A 22,417-nucleotide genomic window follows, 5' to 3' on the forward strand; every position below is an offset into this window, starting at 1 on the left:
TCAAATAATTTCTTTGCCTCTCTCCCATATGGACCCTGCTTCTTGGCTTCTTCACTCTGATGGAACAGCCCCACAAATACCCTGAGGAAGGCTACCAGACAGGTAATGTTTTGGACTTTTCAAGATTGGAAACATCTATTCTGTTCTTATTGGTTTAGCTAAATACAGGATTCTGGACAGAAATCATTTTCCTTCAGAATGTTAAGTTGTTCTATTTTCTCCTGAGTTGGGGAGAAATGAAATGATTTAATTTGATCATCTCCTGCTTTAATGTAGACCTGTTGGTTACTGACAAGCCATTTTAGGCTGGAAACTGGGGTCTTCTTGTTTTCTTAGCTCTCTTTATGGCATGTCTGTTATTTTGATATTGGACTCTTGAAGTTACTCTCATTGTCTCTTTCACTTTACTTTTCCTCTATTTTAGGCAGATCTACTTTCTCTTGCTTTAAAAAAAAATTACTTACTTTTTTTTTGAGGTAGGGTCTCACTGTAGCCCAGGCTGACCTGGAATGTACTATGTAGCCTCAGGGTGGCCTCGAACTCACAGCGATCCTCCTACCTCTCTCTGCCTCCCAAGTGCTGGGATTAAAGGTGTGTGCCACCACGCCCGGCTAAAAAATTACTTTTTTTCATGAGAGAGAGAGAGAGAGAGAGAGAGAGAGAGAGAGACACAGACACAGTTGGCACATCAGGGCCCCCAGTCACTGCAATAGAACACCAGGTGCAGGTGCCATCTTGTGTGCATGTGCCGCCCTGCACATTTGTGTTTCCTTGTGTGTCTGGCCTACGTAGGATCTGGAGAGTTGAACATGGGTTCTTAGGCTTTGCATGCAAGTTCCTTAACTGCCAAGCCATCTCTACAGCCCCCATTTTTTATTTTTGAAAAAGAGGCTCTGTATGTAGCCTAGCCTGGCCTTGAACTCTACAATCTCTTGCCTCAGCCTCCTGAGTGCTGCCGATTTCTTCATCTCTAACTTTCAAACCTTGAGTTTATTATTATTATTATTATTATTATTAACCAACAACAGCTTTTTTTTACTGAGTTGTTACAAGAGGTTTAGTCAAAAAGATCAAAGCCCATGTATTCATCAGGCTCCTCAGGCTATTCTTCCTTGACTTTCACTTTCTTCTCCTCAGCTGGGGCAGGGTCAGGCGCAGGCGCAGGGCGTCCCGTGGGTGCCGCACCAGCCTGGGAGCTGCCCACCAGATGAGGCTCCCGAGGTTGACGTTGGCTAGGGCCTTTGCAAACAAGCCAGGCCGAAAAGGTTCGGCATGCCCACCGGCTGCTTTAATGAGGGCATTGACCTTGTCCTCTGCGAGGATCGCTTTGTCGTCCTGAGGGATGAGGGCCCAGCAGATGCAGGCGAGCTGGGAGACGGGCCATGGTGGAGACAACCAGGCATGGTGCTAGTCGCCTAGGGAAGTGAGGGCCTCACCCCAACGTGGCCTTAGCTTCCTCGGAAGAACCGAGCACCTTGGTGGTAGCTGAGGAAAGCTTATTATTAATTATTATTATTATTATTATTGTTATGGTTTTCAAGGTAGGGTCTCACTCTGGCCCAGGCTGACCTGGAATTCTCTATGGAGTCTCAGGGTGGCCTCGAACTCACGGTGATCCTTCTACCTCTGCCTCCTGAGTGCTGGGATTAAAGGCGTGTGCCACCACGCCTGGCTCTTATTATTTTTTAAAAATTTACTTTTTCTGCATTTTAAAAGGCATTCAATTGGCAACTGCATGTAATTTATTTAAGTTATGACAGTTCAGTAATCACTTTGCCAATATCAAGTGCAAAGTTGTTGAAATAACTCCACAAAAGCATCACACACGCTTCATAACCAAATTAGTAGACTCCAAATACCATTTATGATGGTGAAAGCAAACATGTGGATATCTCAAAAGTTATATAACCCCTGTTTGAGGACATAACATGGTTTAGGTCTGAGCAGACCAATTCAGCTACGTGGAATGGAACTTCCATTGGGGAGAGAGAGAGAGAGAGAAAGAGAGAGGGACAGTTGGCACATCAGGGCCCCCAGTCACTGCAATAGAACACCAGGTGCAGGTGCCATTTTGTGTGCGTGTGCAACCCTGCACATTTGTGTTTCCTTGTGTGTCTGGCTTACGTAGGATCTGGAGAGTTGAACATGGGTTCTTAGGTGGTCTGCAGTCCTAAAGATACACCTGCATACATAGCTTTCCTTCCCAGAGATTCAAGTCACCTTGTCACTCCCAAGGAAAACCAAGATTAAAGAGATTCAACACATGAACTGTTTCTCTTGCCTGGCCCAAAACCATCAAGTGCCACAGTAATCGACAATAAGAAATGAAGGTTTTTTTTAGTTTGTTGTTGTTGTTTTGTTTTTGTTTTGCTTTGTTTTTGAGGTAGGGTCTCTAGCCTAGGCTGACCTGGAATTCACTCTGTAGTCTCAGGGTGGCCTCGAACTCACAGCGATCCTCCTACCTCTGCCTCCGGAGTGCTGGGATTAAAGGCGTGCACTACCACGCCCGGCTTAAGTTTGTTTGTTTTAAAGACACAGAGAGAGAATCAGCATGCTAGGGTCCTCTAGCCACTGCAAACGAGCTCCAGATGCACGTGCCACTATTGTGCATCTGGCTTATGTGGGACCTGGAGAAGCGAACCTGGGTCCTTAGGCTTCACAGGCAAGTGCCTTAATGGATAAGCTGTCTCTCCAGTGCCCCCCCCCCGCCACCGCCCCACTTAAGTTTTAAATGTTTAAGTCAATACATTTTCCATGACAACAACATGCACGACCAAAAAAAAAAAGGCTGCTTAGGGTGTATCCCTTCTTTTAAAGACTTACTGGAGTTTTCATAATTAAAAGCTGTTTGAAAGCCCTGAGCACTACTACCTCAACAACACCCCCACATTTTGCTGCTGGACTTGTCTTAGAAGGAGTATCTATTTTGCGGTCCTATCTCTTTAATTCGTATTGTTTTTTTTTTATATTTTTTGTTCATTTTTTATTTATTTATTTGAGAGCGACAGACACAGAGAGAAAGACAGATAGAGGGAGAGAGAGAGAATGGGCGCGCCAGAGCTTCCAGCCACTGCAAACGAACTCCAGATGCATGCGCCCCCTTGTGCATCTGGCTAACGTGGGTCCTGGAGAATCGAACCAGGATCCTTTGGCTTTGCAGGCAAACGCCTTAACTGCTAAGCCGTGTCTCTAGCCTTATCTTTGGTACTCTAAGTGTTTCTTTCTTAATTTAAACAGCCTCTTGTTCTGTTTTAAATATTTTATTTGCAAGCAGAGAGAGAAAGAGAGAGAAGGGGAAAGGAGAGAGAATGGGTTTGCCATGACCTCCAGCTTCTGCAAATGAACTCCAGATGCATGTGCCTCCCTGTGCATCGGGCTTTATGTGGATACTGAACCCAGGACGTTAGGCTTTGCAGGCAAGCACTTTAACCGCTGAGCCATCTCTCCAGCCTCAGCCTCTGGATTAGTAAGGTCTGAGAAATTAATTTTTTCCCCCCTCCTGCTTATTGTCTGTTTCCTTCAAGTTGATGATTTTGGTCTGTGTTTCATGTTCAAAGTGTCTCAGGCATCTAGTAACTTAGCCTGTCCAGTCTTGTTTAAAGTCTGTCCTGAGGGGCTGGAGAGATGGCTTAGTGGTTAAGTGCTTGCCTGTGAAGCCTAAGGACCCCGGTTCGAGGCTCGATTCCCCAGGACCCACGTTAGCCAGATGCACAAGGGGGCGCATGCATCTGGAGTTCGTTTGCAGAGGCTGGAAGCCCTGGTGTGCCCATTCTCTCTCACTCTCTCTCTGCCTCTTTCTCTGTCACTTTCAAATAAATAAATAAACATAGAACAACAACAACAACAAAAACTTTTTAAAAAAAGTCTGTCCTGAGAGGACGGCTGCAAGCTCTGCATGGCCAAGTGAGGCTCTCATTGCAGGCTTTACCCCAGGGCAGGGCTTTCTGGCTTCAGCTGTACGTTGAATTCACCTGGGGAGCTTTTATTTTATTTACTGGGCTGCTTTTAAAACTAGGATGTCTGGTTCACTCCTCCAGCTAATTAAATGTGAATCTCCGGAGTGAGGGGCTCTGGGATTGGTGTTTTTTTTTTTTTTTTTTTTTTTTTTTTTTTTTTTAAAGAACCCCAGCTGGTTCTAATTGTGGAGTGGGGAACTCAGGTGATTTAGTTCAGCTGTGCGGAGAAACAGTCTGGACAGCAGAAACCTGATTCTGGAAGCTTGTAATCACGTGTGTCCAGGAAGGTACACTATTTCCGTCCCCTGAAAGAGAAAGCGTGGGCCGTAATGCCGATATCGTAGGAAGCTGGGTTTTCTTTGACAGCAGTTAATTGTAAATGAGGTTCTCTCTGAAGGAAAGGCAGACTATTTTTATGTCTAGCACTTCTCGGAGAACACGGCGGATGCAGAGACCATATTCAGTGCTCTGTTCTCTGTAGTTGGTCGGGTTGCCCTGTGAAGAATGTTCTGCACTTGGCTTTTCTTTGGGGCAGCATTCTGAGATCAGAGAGCGGGAAGGAGCCTGTGGGTCCTCACAGCCAGTATTTAAGCTGTAATTGAATTTCCTGTTTTTGGTACAGTTCCTCTCTTCTCATAGGTTGTTGGCATTCCTCTGACCCAGAGTCAGCATGTTGCTTCCACCGGGACAGAAGGGCAGGTGGAATGGGGGGAAGTCACTGAGATCTGGTGCTTCCTGATTGACTGTGCCCTGGTTTTAACTCCACTTTCTCTCTGCCATTAGGGGGTCTCTGCTGAGCCAACCCACTATCCTAGGGGATTCCTGAGTGTGACTCTGGTTGGGTCTCAGCTTCCTTCCTCCCGTTTTTGGTGCACCTGTCATCAGCCCCCAGCTGTTTCTTTTCTTTTCTTTTCTTTTTTTTTTTTTTCTGAGGCAGGGTCTAGCTCTAGACCAGGCTAACCTGGAATTCACTATGTAGTCTCAGGGTGGCTCAAACTCCCACAGCTATCCTCCTACCTCTGCCACCCAAGTGCTGGGATTAAAGGCGTGCGCCACCACGCCCGGCTGTTTCTTATTCTTTTTGCCCTTGTTCTTGTGTGCTGATTTCTACATGGAGCTGGGGATCTGGCTCATTGGTTGATAGTGTGCTTGGTATGTGTGAGGTCCTGGTGTGTGCATGTGTATACACATGCACTTACACACACCCTGTATTATTTATTTGTCACTGTGATAAAATATCTAACAGAAACAGCTTAAAGGAGGAGAGAGGTATTTTGGCTCATGGTTTCAGAGGGTTCAGCCCATGGTAGCTTGGCTCCATGTGCTTGGGCAGAACATCATTATATGAATGTATGGTAAGCCAGGTGGGATGGTACTCACCTTTAATGCTAGCACTGGGGAGGCTGAGTTAGGATGATCACCTTGAGTTCAAGGCCAGTCTGGGTCTACATAGTGAATTCCAGGTCAGGCTGGGCTAGACAAAGACCCTGCCTCAACAACGCCGCCCCCCCAAGCCAAACACCAAAAAAAAAAAAAAAAAAAAAAAAAGTATGGTAGAGGAGCTTCTTATCTCATGGTGGACAGGAGGCAAAGACACAGAGACAGGAAGGGGCCAATGACAAGATGTCCCAAGGCCCTGGCCCTAGTAGCATTTCCTCTAGCCAGATGCCACATCCTAAGGTTTCTAAAACCTCGCAACGTAGGACCACCAGTGAAGATCCAGATTTCAACACACAAGTTTGTAGGGGACATTTCATATATTCATATTTCAATATGTATCAAATCCCTTTGTGATTTCAGTAGAATTCAGAGAGGAACGCCAGAGGAGCACGTTCAGTCCCTCATCTTCCATCGATGTGCCCACCACATGAAGGAGTTTGTCCTGTCACTTGTACATGCATATGAGTTACTTTATTTTCATTTATTCACTTATTTAAGAGAGGGAAAGAGGCAGAGAGAGAGAGAGAGAGAGAGAGAGAGAGAAAGAGAGAGAGAGAGAGAGAGAGAGAGAGGGGGAGAGAGAGGGAGGGAGAGAGAGGGAGAGAGAAAAGCAATGGACATGCCAGGGCTTCCAGCCACTGCAAAGAAACTCCAGATGTATGCACCAACTTGTGCATCTGGCTTACATGGGTCCTGGGGAATCAAACCGAGGTCCTTTGGCTTTGTAGCAAGTACCTTAACCACTAAGCCATCTCTCCAGCCCTGAGTTACTTTAATTTTAAGGACAGAATCATTAATAATTTTTCCAAATTTTCTGCTCAGATGTAATTTATTTCCCATAAATCATAGATTCTATTACAAACGAGTATTTTGGAATCTTTAGGGTAGTAGACTGTGAGAAAGCAGAGTCTTCAGGTGATGGACTGAGAGAGAGCAGTCTGGCAGTCTGTTTAATGCTGATAGCACAAACTTTTTTTTTTTTTTTGAGATAATGTTTCATGTATCCCTAGTTAGCCTCAAACTTGCTATGTAGATAAGGGTGACCTTGAACTTGTGATTCTCTTGCCTTTACCTCCAGAGTGCTAGAGGCATGTACAGCTGTGATCTCTTTATACAGTGTTGGAAATTGAACCCATGGCTTGTACATACGAAGCAAGTGCTCCACTAACTAAGCCATATCCCCAGCTCGGGACAAACATTTTAATATTATTTTATTTTTAAATTAAATTTATTTGCAAGGAGAGAGAGAGAGAGAGTGAGTACAGGCATTCCAGGGCCCTTTAACCACTGTAAATGAACTCTAGACACATATGCCACTTCGTGCATCTGGCTTACGTTGCTACTGCCTTAATCTTTCAGCCATCTCTCCAGCCCCCAGGATAAACTTTTTAAGAAAAGAACCACCTTGGTACACAGAAGTACCAGGTACTCAGAAGTATGACAGAACATCTCACAGATGCCACTAAATGGCGAGCTTGGGGGATTTTAAGCCACACGTGTTACTCCGTGCCGGATTCCAGTCACAACTGCTGCTAGAATGTGTTATATAGACTGAGAGGCCTGACCTCTGTGCTTGATTTTGTTTGGACAGAAATATTGATTCCCTCGGTGTGTGAAATTGGCTGGGCTTTTAAAATAGAATTCTCAGTCAGGGATTAAGACATGTATTTGACTAAAATAAAAGAAGGTAGATGGCTGGGTGTGTTGGCACACGCCTTTATTCCCAGCACTTGGGAGGCAGAGGTAGGAGGATCACTGTGAGTTCAAGGCCACCCTGAGACTACATAGTGAATTCCAGGTCAGCCTGACCTAGAGTGAGACCCTACCTCAAAAAAAGAAAAAAGAAAAAAGAAAGAAAGAAAGAAAGAAGGAAAAGAAAGTGACAGAGGGGACACCCTAGTGGGCTGCCTGGGGAGAGTTTAGAAACTGTTGACGGAAGGAGGTGGGGACAAAAGAACTCTACCTGGATGGAGTGGGACACCTGCTCCTGGCTGGCAGGGCAGGAAGGGCAGAGCCTGGAGCTGGAGCAGGGCTCTTGGCTAGAGCGCTGGCCCAAAGCCAGCAGCCAGGCCTGACCACCTGAAGCATGTCTGGGAGGGACTGGGACTGGACTGTCCTTCTGCCTTCCCCACGGGCCTCCTCACCTTGGATGAGCCACCAGGGAGCTGAGGCCATTGGGGGTAGGTCAGCCCACGGAGACTGTGTTGGGTAGGCAAGAGGTGGAGGCCATATGGGACATCAGGGATCCTGGCTGTGTTTGTGCCTGACCGTGTCTGGGAGCGAGGCAGCAGCCTGCTTTTGCAATCATGTCGCCTCCTGTTTAAGGGGCACCCGTGCCAGCCCAGAATCCCACGTGCAGCTCGCCTTTCAGCCGGAGGTCTCCCTGTCCCTCTTCACGCAGATGAGTGGCCCTGCGCTTAAGCTAATTCTCCAGTTAGCTCTTTGCTTGTGCCTCACTGACCTTGAACAAGCCATTTTCCAGGATTGTCACTAATGGGCCCTCCTACGATGAAAATAAAGTATCTCAGCCCTTGGAGAGAAGGAAGAAGCCAGGCACCTCAGGTAATGCTTCAGGAACTGCAGGTCTTTGTGTGAAGGAGTCATGTGATACGTTACCCCCGGCTTCCCATTTGTGGTGTCTCTTGCCCCTCAGAGGCTAGAAATGGTGCTGCTTTTATTTTATTTTATTTACTTAGTGTTTATTTTTATTTATTTGAGAGCGACAAAGAGAAAGAAGGAGGCAGAAAGAGAGAGAGAGAGAGAGAATGGGCGCACCAGGGCTTCCAGCCACTGCAAACGAACTCCAGACGTGTGTGCCCCCTTGTGCATCTGGCTAACGTGGGTCCTGGGGAATCAAGCCTCGAACCGGGGTCCTTGGGCTTCACAGGCAAGTGCTTAGCCGCTAAGCCATCTCTTCAGCTCGTGATGCTGTTTTCAAAAGCTCTTTCCCAGAGTCTGTGGTGACCTGTGCTGACACACCTGTGAGGAGTCTGATGGCCTGTCCTGAGACAGCTGGACATGAAGGGTCTGACCCTGTGGACAGTCATAGTACGCTGATGGATTTTAGGTCACTACTGAGAGGTTGTAAATCTGCAAAGTGGAGCCTCATTGTAGGAAGTAGAGAGCTGGAGGCATGAATTTAAGAGTATGTCTTAGCCAAAGGTGGTGGCGCACACCTTTAATCTCATTACTTGGGAGACAGAGGTAGGAGGATCTCCATGAGTTTGAGGCCACCCTGAGACTACATAGTAAATTTCCAGTCAGTCTGGGCTAGAGGGAGACTCTACCTCAAAAATAAAAATAAAAAATAAACACTAAAAAAAATATTCTTTCCCAGCTGGGCATAGTGGCGCATGCCTTTAATCCCAGTACCCAGGAGGCAGAGGTAGGAGGATCGCCATGAGTTCAAGGCCACCCTGAGACTACAGAATGAATTCCGGGTCAGCCTGGGCTAGAGTGAGACCCTACATCAGAAAAACAAAAACAAAACAAACAAATAAATAAGTTCTTTCCCCCATGTTTGTTTGTTTCTTTTGAGGTAGGATTTCACTTTAGCTCAGGCTGACCTGGAATTATGTAGTCTCAGGGTGTTCTTGAACTCTGGGTGGTCCTCCTACCTCTGCCTCCTAAGTTCTGGGAATAAAGGCATGTGACACCACACCCAGCCTCCCATTTTAAAATTAGCTTTTTTGTTGTTGACAGTTTTTATTTTTATTTATTATTATTACTGGTTTTTCAAAGTAGGGTCCCGCTCTAGCCCAAGCCGGCCTGGAATTCACTGTGTAGTCTCAGGCTGGCTTCAAACTCATGGTGATTCTCCTATCTCTGCTTCCTGAGTGCTGGGATTAAAGGCATGTGCATGCTCCCTGGTGGTCTAGTGGTTAGGATTCGGCGCTCTCACCGCCGCGGCCCGGGTTCGATTCCCGGTCAGGGAAGCCAGTCTTCTAGCCGGGTGTGGTGGCGCACGCCTTTAATCCCAGCACTCGGGAGGCAGAGATAGGAGGATTGCCATGAGTTCAAGGCCACCCTGAGATGACAGAGTTAATTCCAGGTCAGCCTGGACCAGAGTGAGACCCTACCTCGAAAAACCAAAAAAAAAAAAAAAAAAAAAAGGCATGTGCTACCACGCTTGGCTACTGATGGTTTTTATTCATGTATATGATGTATTTTGACCATAAATCCTTCCCATTACATTCTCTTGACTCTTCTTCCCTTTCCATTGAACCCCCTTTTTTTCTGAGTCCTTCTACTTCGATGTCTTTTTATTTATTTAAAAAAATTTGTTATTTATTTATTTGAGAGTGACAGACAGAGAGAAAAAGAGGCAGAGAGACATATATATATATATATATATATATATATATATATATATATATATGGAGAGAGAGAGAGAGAGAGAGAGAGAGAGAGAGAGAATGGGCACACCATGGCTTCCAGCCACTAAAACCCAACTCCAGACGTGTGCGCCCCCTTGTGCATCTGGCTAATGTGGGTCCTGGAGAATTGAGCCTCGAACCAGGGTCCTTAGGCTTCACAGGCAGGCGCTTAACCGCTAAGTCATCTCTCCAGCCCCAATGTCTTTTTATTTTTATTTTTTCATTTGTGTCTCACTGAATTTAATTGGTGCTGTCTGCATGGGCATGGGTGGAGGGTTATTTACCAGAACACATGGATTCTACCAGCAGCCACATCACTGCAAAAAAATGACTCTGCCCCCTACCCCCAGCTAATAAACTACCAATATTCTCTGAGAGGGATGGGGGCCTTCTCCACCATCAGAGACAGACTGTCAGTGGGCCCAGTATTGTGTGGGGCTTTCACGGGTAGCAGCAGTCACTAGGAGGTCACAAATGCAATGGCCACTGGCCAGTGGTGTTCTGCAGCAACCCTCTCCATCCTCTGGCTCTTACATGCTTTCTGTCCCTCTTCTTCTGCATTTGCTCCCTGAGCCTTGGAGAGGGCATGATATAAGAGAACTTTACCATTTGTGAACAACTCGCCTTCCTCACTGAGTAATGTAGTGGCCAACAGCTGACCAGCTGCGTGAGTATTCCTGTGTCCTTGCCAACTGAGCACGAGGACAAATGGCCACATCAGTCCACTGAGGAGGAGTTTGCCCATGGGTGCCTTTGGAAGGCCAGTGGGTCTTCTGAGACCTAAAAGATACTTTTTTTTTTTTTAAATTTTATTTATTTATTTGGGAGCAACAGACACAGACAGAAAGACAGATAGAGGGAGAGAGAGAGAATGGGCGCGCCAGGGCTTCCAGCCTCTGCAAACGAACTCCAGACGCGTGCGCCCCCTTGTGCATCTGGCTAACGTGGGACCTGGGGAACCGAGCCTCGAACCGGGGTCCTTAGGCTTCACAGGCAAGCGCTTAACCGCCAAGCCATCTCTCCAGCCCCTAAAAGATACTTTTAACGAGGAAGCTGGATCTCACACTCTACGTAAGATGACTGCTTCCCTCCATCTGCAGCTCAGAGCCCAACTGGGAGCTCTGCCCTATGCTGAAAGCTGGATGGCCAGGCCTCCAGCTGGGCCTTCTGGTCCCCCCTGGCTGGAGGGTGGCCATGAATCCTTGTTCAGGACAAGCCTTTCCATCCCCCACTGGGAATGAGCAGCAGCTTGAGCCATTGCCTTAACTTCTGAGACCTTTGAGTATGTACCCAGATGTGGGTATGTTACAGTTGGATTATATTGTAGTTCTGTTTTTAGCTTTTGGAGAAAAATCTGCATTGCTTTCCATAGTGGCTGCACCAGTTGACATTCCCATGAGCATATAAATAATATAAATATAAATATAAATATAAATAGCCGTTCCTCTTTCCCCATATCCTCTCCAGCATTTGTTGTTATTTCCTAGAGAATAGAAATTCTGACTGGGGTGAGATTATATTGCAACGTAGTTTTAATTTGCAACACCCAGGTCTCTAAAGATGTTGAACACTTTTTAAAAGTTTTTATTGATCATGTATGTCTCTTGAGAGCTGTCTATTCAGCTCATTAGCCAATTCATTGACTGGATAGATGACTTGGGTTTGTTTAGTTTTGCAGTTCTCTATGTAGATATAGGTATCACTGTCAATTCCCTGTCTGATGGATAATAGCTGGCAAATACTTTTCCTATTCAGAAGTCTCTTTTAAATTCATTTTTTTTAAATTTTTTGTTCATTTTTTATTTATTTGAGAGCGACAGACACAGAGAGAAAGATAGCTAGAGGGAGAGAGAGAAAGAATGGGCGCGCCAGGGCTTCCAGCCTCTGTAAACGAACTCCAGATGCGTGCGCCCCCTTGTGCATCTGGCTAACATGGGACCTGGGGAACCGAGCCTCGAACCGGGGTCCTTAGGCTTCACAGGCAAGCGCTCAACCGCTAAGCCATCTCTCCAGCCCTTAAATTCATTTTTTATTGACAGCTTCCATAATTATAGACAATAACCCATGGTAATTCTCTCCCTCCTCCCACTTTCCCATTTGGAACTCCACTGTCCATCATACCTCCTCCCCCTCTCAGTCAGTCTCTCTTTTATTTTGATGTCATCATCTTTTCTTCCTATTATGATGGTCTTGGCAGGCAGTGTCAGGCACTGTGAGGTCATAGATATCCAGGCCATTTTGTGTCTGGAGGGAGCACGTTGTAAGGAGTCCTACCCTTCCTTTGGCTCTTACATTCTTTCCGCCACCTCTTCCACAATGGACCCTGAGCCTTGAAAGGTGTGACAGAGACGTTTCAGTTCTGAGCGCTCCTCTGTCACTTCCAGAAATCTGTCTCTTCACTCTGGTAATTATTTACTTTGCTGTGCAGAAGTTTTTAAATTTCATGTCATTCCATTTATGAATTATTGGAATTATTTCCTGTGCTTTTAAAAAACATTTTAGCCGGGTGTGGTGGTGCATGCCTTTAATCCCAGCACTCGGGAGGCAGATATAGGAGGATCGCCGTGAGTTTGAGGCTACCCTGAGACTCCATGGTGAATTCCAGGTCAGCCTGGGCTAGAGTGAGACCTTACCTTGAAAAACCAAAAAAAAAAAAAAAAAAAAAAAAAAAATTATTTATATTTATTAGAAAGAGGGGGAGAGAGAATAGGCACACCAGGGTCTCTAGCCACTGCAAATGAACTCCAGATGCATGTGTCCCCATGTTCATTTGGCTTATGTAGGTACTGGAGGTTTGAACCTGAGTCTGTAGGCTTCACAGGCAAGCACCTTAACTGTTAAGCATCTCTCCAGGCCTCTGTGCTACTAAGGCACTTGCCTGCAAAGCATTATGACCCACATAAAGCTAGATGCATAAAGTGGCACATGTATCTGGAGTTTATTTGCAGCAGCTGGAGGCCCTGGCATGCCCATTTTGTCCCTTTCTTCCTCTCTCTCTCCTTGCAAATAAATAAATAAAAAATTTAAAAAGTCATTTTCATAACATCCTTGGTTATGCATATATCATATTTCCCCCATGTTTTCCTCTAAGGAATTTCAGGTCTTACATTCAGGTCTTGGATCCATTTGGAATTGACTTTTGTGCAGAATGAGAGATACGGGTCTAACTTCATTTTCCTATATGAGTGAAATCCCGTTTTCCCACGTCAGCTTTGTTTCTGGTTAGCAGTTGGCCTGGTTTCTGGGGTTCTGTCCTTCCTTGTCGCCATGGGCCTCAGTTTCTTATCTGAACTTGAAGGAGAATCATCCTTGATGCCTGTGGCATTGTGAGGCATGCAGGGGTGGGACAGGCAGAGTTGGTTGACGGGGTATATCAGTTACTTTCTTGTTGCTGTAACAAAGAAACAAGGAGCAACTTAGAGCAGGAAAGAATTACTTTTGGCTTCCAGTTCCAAGGGTAGAGTCCATTTTGATGGAAACCAGCCTTACGTTATCCTATCAGCAGGGATGAGACCCAGCAAGCAGGACCGGATTGTTACAGTTTAAGGCCAGTGACATGCTTCCTCCAGCGGGTCTCCACCTCCAGAAGGTTCCACAACTTTCTCCGACAGCGCCACCAACTGGGAATTAAGTACTGAGGCACATGAGTGGCAGGGGAGAGTTTACATTGAGAGGACCACACCTGCCCTGCCCGGCTGCCTTTCCTGCTCCCTGTTTTCACATGAGGAGAGGAGGCAGGCGCTGCCTTCGGCTGACCTACTTCCGCAGGCACAGCTCCCTTGCAGAATGACTCAGCACTCGGAAATCTGTTTCTGTTTCCTTTTTAAGCAGACATGTCATTGTTTTGCCATACCACAGTGTTCAGTTGTCTATACAAAAACACAGCTCTCACCTCAAAGGAAATGAGAGCTTGTTTTTTTCTGGGGTCAAATATGAATAATGATAGTCCAGGAACCCCAAATACCATATTCCGACATGTTAACCTTTCATACATTTCCTTAATGCAAACAGAACAAAAGAAAGTTATAAATCAAGGTATTTTCAAACTGCGTTGTTGAGAACATGGTTACAGCAGAGCAGACAAACCTCTGTTACAGACCTCAGATGCTATCTAATGATATTCCTAGCCTCTGCACTGGTGGAAGCTAGGGATAAGTATGTTTATATATCCCCCCAAAATGATTTCATCTGAGAGTCACAAGGTTAAGTGAAACAGAGACGTGCAATAGATCGCTATTAAAAGAGCTAAGGATAGCTCAAGATGATTTGGCTCAGGATCTGAAACATTCCAACTCTGCAAATCACAGAAGTTCTTTTAAAAATTTTTGATTTATTAGAGACAGGGGCAGAGAGAGAGAGAAAGAGAGAGAGAGAGAGAGAATATGAGTGAGCATGGGCACCAGGGCCTCCTGCCACTGCAAACAAACTCCAAATGTGTGTGTCACTTTGTGCATCTGACTTTACAAGGGTACTGGGGAATTTAACTAGGGCCATCAGACTTTGCAAACAAGTGCCTTTAACTACTGAACTATTGCTCCAGTCCCCAGAAGTTATTATTATTTTTTTAAATACGTTTAATAGCCAGGCATGGTGGCACATGCCTTTAATCCCAGCACTTGGGAGGCAGAGGTAGGAGGAGCGCCATGAGTTCGAGGCCAGACTACAGAGTGAATTCCAGGTCAGCCTGGGCTAGAGTGAGACCCTACCTTGAAAAACCAAAAGAAAAAAAAAAGCTTATTGATTTAGTTGTAAACAGAAAGATACACACACATAGAGAAAGAGAGAGAGAGAGGGAGGGAGAAAATGGGTGCACCAGGGTCTCTTGCTGATACAAATGAATTCCAGATGCACGTACTAGTTGGTGTATCTGGGTTTATGTAGGTATTGGGAATTGAACCCAGGCCACCAAGCTTTGCAAGCAAGTGACTTTAACTGCTGAGTCATCTTCCCAGGCCCTGAACCGTGAACGTCTGTATCATTGCTGTAGAGCTGCTATGAGAATGTACTTCAAAATAGGTGGCTTCAGATAACAGACGTGGAGTGTCTCAGGGCTTTAGTTGCTGGAAGCCCCAAGCCCAGTTTTTGCAGGACTGTGCTTCCTCTGGAACCTGTAAGGTGGAGGAGTTACCCTTGTTGCCTTCCACCTTCTGGTGGTTTCTTGAAGTCTTTGGTGCTCCTGGGCTTGTGCCAGCATACTGACTGTCTGAATTCACATGGCCTACGTCTGTCTCTCTGTCTGTCTGTGTGTCTTTCCATTCCTATGCAGACACCAGTCTTCTAGTGTGATCTTGTCTTAACCAATGATACCTGTAGGATGCCCAGAGTGTAAAATGTCACCTATAGACTCACTTAATCCCCAGCTGGTGGCCCTGTTCTGAAAAGCTGTAGAATCTTTGGGTGGTGGAGCCTTGCTTCTGGAGGACACGCGTCACTGCCAGTGTCTCTTTCTTACCAGTCTCCCTTTTCCTACTTCCCCCATGCTGATGTGACACTGTGATGCCAGTTGTCTGATTCTGCCATGTTTTTCCTGCCATGACAGATTTCTCCTTAAAACTGTAAGCCAAAAACACACACTTCTTCCCTCCCTCCCTTCCTTTCCTTCCCTCATTAAGTTGCTTCTGGTTGGATGTTATGTCCCGGCAATGAGAAAGTAACTGATAAAACCTGTAACAGCCCTGTACCCAAATCAGGTTACACTTTGAGGTAATGGGGGCTAACCACATCAGCATATCATGTTGGGGTACATCATACAACCCAAGACAAAAAAGTCATTCCAGGGCTACAGAGTGTCTCAGCAGTTAAGGCGCTTGCCTGCAAAGCCTGATGACCCAGGTTTGATTCCCCAGGACCCACATAAAGCCAAACGTACAAAGCGGCACATGCATCTGGAATTTGTTTGCAGAGGTTGGAGGCCCTGGTGCACTCATTCTCTTTCTCTGTAAATATATATATATAGAGAGAGTCATTCCAGGGCAGGTGGCTCTAGCTGTAGAACACACTTTAAGCAACCACAAAGCTGCCTTTTCTATCTTCCAAGAACTGGCAGTACCATATCATCATATGCAGAAATATGTGCTTACTGAGTACCTACTGCGTGCCAGCCTCGGGGCTGACTGTTGCACCAGTATGACCTCTGGACACTAGCCCCAAGAGTACCGGGTTTCATTATTGTCCCTCTTGCCCCATGTATGGAGCAGACTGACCTGCCCTGAGTACCTTCACTTCTGCCTTGAATTACTCCATTTTAAACCAAGCACCACCTTACCCTGAGCTACTCCATTGAGAACAAGAGCTGTGGTGGAATGTCTGGGCATCTTGTTCGTGGACATCATCAACCACAATCTGCCCAGAGCAGCCTGAAGCACAGACAGATGACTTATTTAATTCAATAATAATAATAATAATAATAATAGGCTTGCAAGATTGCTCAGTGGGTAAAGTGTCTGCCACACAAGCATGAGGACCTAGTTTGGATCCCCAGCACCCTTGTAAAATGCTGGGCATGGTCGTATGTACCTGTGTTCTTGAGCTGGGGAGCAAGAGATTGGATCCCTGGGGCTTGCTGGCTAGCTAGTCTAGCTGAAGTGGTGAGCTCCAGGTTCGACAAGAAGCCTTGTCTCAAAGAATAAAAAAGGAGAGCCATGTGCCTCTGTGGCACAATTGGCTAGCAAGTTTGGCTGTTAACTGAAAAGTTGGTGGTTCAAGCCCACCCAGGGACGATGTGCCTCGGTTTTAACACTTTCCTACCCTAATATCAAGGGAAGAAATAAAAATTCTTAAACCAAAAAAAAAAAAAAACAACCAAAAAACATAAAACTAGAAAACCAAAAACCAAGCCAAAACAAACAAACAAACAAACAAACAAAAAAACTGGAAAACCATGCTGGGTGTGGTGGCACATGCCTTTAATCCCAGCATTCAGGGGAGGCAGAGGTAGGATGATCACCATGAGTTCGAGGCCACCCTGAGACTAGATAGTGAATTCCAGATCAGCCTGAGCTAGAGTGAGACCCAACCTCGAAAAACAAACAAACAAAAAAGCGTTAGAGGAAGACACCTGATGTTTGACTTTTGACCTTCACACATGTGGGTGCACCTGTGTTCACGTGCTTGCACACGCCCACATATGAACATGCCCGTGCACCTGCACTCACATGTGTATGAACATGCAGGCATGGGTAAACACCATAAACACATACAAAGCAAAGAAACAACTGCCACCTCTAACCTTACCTAAGTCAGTCAGGCACACATAGACTTATGGGTTGTGTCAGAGGTCCACAGAAGGAGAAATACCTCAGATGGCAACACAGCACAGCAGTCTGTCATTTTGTCAGGTAAAATTTTAGCTTATTTGCCATAGCCTCTGCCCAGGAGGTGACCAGGTGGCAAACTCCCAACTGTTCCCCAAGTCAGAAGTCAGTTAGGGTGGGTTTGTTTGTTTGTTTTTGTTTTTTGAGGTAGCCCAGGCTGATCTGGAGTTCACTATGCAGTCTCAGGTTGGCCTCGAACTCATGGCGATCCTCCTACCATTGCCTCCCGAGTGCTGGGACTAAAGGCGTGCGCCACCATGCCTGGCTTAGTTAGGTTTGATTGCAGCTGGTTTGTGCCTAGGGCTGTGCCCATCTGGTTTCTCCTTGGGGAAACAGAGCTGAAGCCGATGTGGAGAAATCTGGTGCATGCCCAATGATGAGGCGGGTCTGCTCGTGTGAACATGGGTGGCTGAGTTAGCTACGTGGGCAGCGGTGGTCCCTCCCATGCCTGGAGGGCACAGATACCTCTATTGAGACAGGGGGTTGGCATGGTGTGGTGACTTCTGGTGATCTGAGGAAGAGCTCACTGCTGTGGGGCAAGAGTCAAGGTCCCTGACACCAGCCCAGGCCCAGCTTGGCATTTTTTAAAGAAATATTTTATTTTTATTTATTTGACAGAAAAAGAGGGAGGGTGGGGGGCGGGGAGAGAGAGAGAGAGAGAGAGAGAGAGAGAGAGAGAGAATGGTGCGCCAGCGTCTCCAGCCACTGCCAAACGAACTCCAGACACATGACGTATGCACCACATTGTGCATCTGACTAACGTGGGTCCTGGGGAATCGAACCTGGGCACTTTGACTTTGCAGGCAAATGCCTTAACCGCTAAGCCATCCCTCTGGCCCAAGCTTGGCATTTTTGATGGGCTATCAAGCTACCTGCTGTCCTGCAAGTGACACAATTTGCAGGTTCCTTCATCTGGTTTGTTTGCAGTTCTATTCTTCAGGATAACCAACTGTGAGATCAGGGTCAATCCGGAGCTTTTACAGGAGGCCCAGCCTATAAAAGTAACTGTGGTCAGCAACGCTGACAGATTGGGGTCTGTACAAGCCCTGAGCTCAAAGAATTTGAGCACATCAGCTTAAGCGTGCATCAAGAGACAGGGTGGGAAGGTTGCATGGGAACGCTGGGTCTGGATGAGCCCAGGTAGGCTCAGATCTGGATCGAATCCTTTATTAGCTCAGTGGGACCTCAAGGAAGTCACCTGACTTCTTGAGCCTGGTGTCTCCTCTGAGTGATGGGGATAATATTAGCGCAGTCATGTGGCCTGGCAGTCTGGGGGCTGTCTGCCTTTCAGGACGTTAGGAAGGAAATTTAAAAATGTGTGCATACTTCTGCCCATGATCGTGCAAAAGCAACCCCAATTTAACTCGGTGGGTAACAGCACAACAAGAAGCATGAATGTGAGGTGGGGATTAACGAGGAAGAAGAAAAGTATTAGTGGAGGGTGAGGGGCATGAAAGAGGGCAACTGGAAGGAGTCAGATCAACATACATTCTACCCACGTATGCAACAGCACGGCAAAAGAAAATAGTGTGCATAAAGGATGTTTTCTTTCTTCATGGTAATGCGTATGTATGTGTGGTATGCATGCATGTTCACAAGCATGTGAGCACATTGTGACCTTGTGCGTGTGTGCACGTGTGTGCCTGTGTGGAGGCCCCAGGTCAACACTGGGTATCTTCCTGAATCGCTTTCCATTTTATTTTTATTTTTTATTTTTTGGTTTTTCGAGGTAGGGTCTCACTCTAGCCCCGGCTGACCTGGAATTCACTATGGAGTCTCAGGGTGGCCTTGAACTCACAGTGATCCTCCTACCTCTGCCTCCCAAGTGTTGGGAATAAAAGGCATGAGCCACCACGTCCGGCTTTTACTTTTATTTTTTTGGTTTCTTTTTTTGAGGTAGGGTTTTACTCTAGCTCAGGCTGACCCGGAATTCATTATGAAGTCTCATGGTGGCCTCGAACTGACGGCAATCCTTTACCTTGGCCTCCCGAGTGCTGGGATTAAAGGCGTGCACCACCACGCCCGGCTCCACTTAATTTTGAGACAGTCTCTCACTGAACCTGGAGCTCATGCATTTGGCTAGATCAGCTAGCCAGCAAGTCCCCAGGATCTTCCTGTCTCCATCTTCCCAGCACTGGGATTACAGGTCTGTGCTGCCATGCCCAGTCTTTATTATACATAGATGCTGGGGGGTCCAGGCCCACGTCCTCATGCTTGCTCAGAAAGCACTTTTCCCCCTGAGCCATGTCCCCAACCCAGTGAAGGATGTTTTCTCTCGGGCGGAAAGAGGAGGAACAAGGGTTGTGGGAAGCGTCCTTGCCTGGGTAGATCCTGGCACTGGAACGTGGTGGGGCTCTCCCTCACTGCTGTCAGTTCCAGTGACAGGGTTTGAGAACCCCTTTAGTGGTACTAAGCAGAAGTGGGAAACACTATCAGACTTGGGGCTCGTTCCTGGAGACAGCATCGGACCCTAGCTAAGATGGCCCCTGCACCTCTCCAGCTTAGAACATGGACCAGGGCTGGGGCCAGGAAGCCAGGCTGGGTAGGGTCTGGGGTACAGTGAGGAAGCCAGAGTAGTGGAAGTGGTCTATCGTGCCTGAGCCGGGGGAGCCCCGGGAGCCCCTAGGCAGCAGTTCGCTGAGACCTCAAGCGTGGTGGGTAAGAGCCACACACTTGTACCAGACAGCCAAGGACACTGGCATCAGCTCAAAGATCTCTGAGAAGGCATTGTGACAGCTCGACAGACTCCAGTGTGTCTCACTCAGTCACTGTTTGTGGCCCTCAGCCTCAGTTTCCTCACTTGTGAAATGGGGGGTTGATGTTCTATGTTCCAGGTAGTACTTAAGAGTCTGGTTTAGAGGAGTTATGTTAGGGAAACCCCGTGGAACAAAACAGACTTTGCGCTTGTGTGCAATGGAGGCAGATCTCTGTGGGTTGGTCCTGCCTGCTCTTGGGTAACTCCGCCCTCCCAGCGATCCTATGGAATGCATAGTGTTATCCGTCCTCTGTAGAGCAGGCCAGGGAAGCAGGTGTGGGAGAGACCGGGCGCTGTGGAACCCTGTCCTCTGAGCAGAGCAGCAGGGCAGCTGTGACGACTCAGTGGAGACGGTCAAGATGGGGTCTGTTGACATTCACCATGGAGGGAGCTTGTGGGGTGTCACGAGACCCTCATGTGAGACTCCAGCCACTCCTTCCTGCGCCTCTGTGCCAGCAGCGTGTAATTCTGCCCCTGTGCGTGCAGTCTCGGGCGCCAAAGTCCACAGCGTGGAAGCTTGACTGAAGAGGGCTCTGTCCACGCAGCTCTGGCAGAGCCACCATCGGTGCCTGGGGGAGACGTCTTGGTGATGCAGTTGCTTTGGGGTCACCCATGCTCTTTTCTTCACTGGGGCAGAAAGGTTCCTTTGGTCTGTTGCTGGTGCCCTGTCTGGGCTGAGTAAACATTTGTTCACGTCTCCCCAAGAATAGTTCATGCAATACCGGCAATGTATCCAAGGTCAGGAGGAGGTGGGAGGCAAAGTCAAGCTTTGAGCCAGGTGGTTTACTCCGGAGGGAGCCCAGCTTCTCCACTCCTTCATTTTGTGGTTGAGAAAAGCATGGGACTTGGCGCCAACATCCAGTGGGTGGATCCTGCCTAGACCTGCTTAACCAACTGGGACCCCACTGCTCTGCCCCTTCTACTGATCCATGGGGGTCCCGATGGTGGCTGCCAGGGTAGGCGAGACCCTCAGGCTTCTGCCCGGAATTACTTGAAGAGCCGGAAGAGGCACAGGTTGCTTCAGAATAGCTATTGGAGCCAACAATGATTATTATTTTTTTTTAGGTGCACAATGGGTATAAAATTTGCTTCTCTTTCCTTGCTCCCCTGCTAGAAGACTCAATTGAATAAGTAAGAGAAACAGCCTGCGCGTGTTATTTACAAACCTTTCAGTGCAATTACCGCTGCAGATTTGACTGAATTTGAAAATGATAGATGACGAATCTTAATTTCCCGAGCTCTCCATCCTGGCAAGCAGTTTGTTAAAGAGTAGCGGTGCGGCTAATCGCCAGTACATAATGCCCACGGAAGCACGGTTTTCCTTTTTATATAACGCATTATGCTAATCACCCTGTATTCCATTTTTCAATAAAAGGTCAGCAGAGCGCTGTTTGTTCAGAAGGTGCAATTTAAACTTCATGTCTGTCATTAGAGATAATCTAGGTTTGCGGCATCAAGTGGGGTTGCCATGGAAACCAGGCCCGCAAGCTCTGTTTATGGCCTTTGGAGAATAAACACTTTGCATTCATTTCTTTGGGAAGGGGGGGAAAAAAAGACCAAAACATCAACAATCATCGAACAATTAAGTAAGATTTGGAAACAAAGCAGTAGTCGCTCAGGAGAGAGGGAGCCATGTCATTTATCAAAAATCAATAACTGTCACACAGTCGGTCTCCTGAGCATTCAAGCAGGAGACTGACGTAAGTGGTCAAATATTTCCCCTGGGACGTGAAGTAGGGAGACGTGTTATTATGCCGAGTACGGAATTAATTTAAGTGTGCTAATGGGTTTTATCTAAGTGATTATATCCTTGAAAAATATTTTGTGACTCGCTCTGAGTGAGTAGGCCTTTTATGCCATATGTTTGGACATTGAGTGGCAATCCCCAAATAGTCCAGATGATTCCATAAGGTGATTTCTCTGACCTCTTCTTCTTTTTTTTTTTTTTTTGTCATCCTTAAGAACTCTCCCTGGAAGCAGTTCTAGGATCCTGGGATTTCTAAGACTCTGCCTGAGTAGCATTGCTGTAGTTATTAAATAAAATGACAAGATGCCCTGTTAACATTTTTAGTATAAGTATGTCTCAAATAGGGCACCGGGCATACTTGAACTACCATTCATTACTTATCTGGAATTCCAGTGTGGCCCAGGATCTCGAGTTTAACATGTAGCTTGGTGCCCGAGGGGCCTGCCGGGCTGGGGAGGTAACTCTCACCTCCACTGCTGCCTCGGATCGGAGTGTCCTTTCGCTGGGGAACGAAGTGTGTGCACGGGCTACGTGTGCGTGACTAATCCTGTTAAGCCTTAGTGTAATTGTGGCTCTAATTTGCTGGAGGTAACAGCAAAGTCAAGTTCAAAGAAGTCATCCACTCACAAAGGATAAACGTCCCTTCCGCATAGCCCTGCATGTGGGTGTGGGGGTGGAGGGCGAAGCCTTTAGAGTTTGTTTGTTTGTTTGTTTTTTGGTTTTTCAAGGTAGGATTTCACTCTAGCCCAGGCTGACCTGGAACTTACTTTGGAGTCTCAGGCTGGCTTTGAACTCATGGCAATTCTCCTACTTCTGCCCCCCAAGTGCTG

At 46.8% G+C, this 22,417-nt stretch overlaps 1 non-coding gene and 1 pseudogene across 1 annotated transcript; one reads left to right on the plus strand and one right to left on the minus strand.

The window, feature by feature from the left end:
* Positions 1-1,057: 1,057 nt before the first annotated feature.
* LOC105944062 overlaps positions 1,058-22,417 on the minus strand; it is a 126,390-nt pseudogene continuing 105,030 nt past the window's right edge.
* Trnae-cuc lies at positions 9,260-9,331 on the plus strand. Its single transcript has one exon. It is a non-coding gene; the product is annotated as a tRNA-Glu (tRNA).

The sequence above is a fragment of the Jaculus jaculus genome, chromosome 1 (assembly GCF_020740685.1).
Source record: "Jaculus jaculus isolate mJacJac1 chromosome 1, mJacJac1.mat.Y.cur, whole genome shotgun sequence".
Lineage (NCBI taxonomy): Eukaryota > Metazoa > Chordata > Mammalia > Rodentia > Dipodidae > Jaculus > Jaculus jaculus.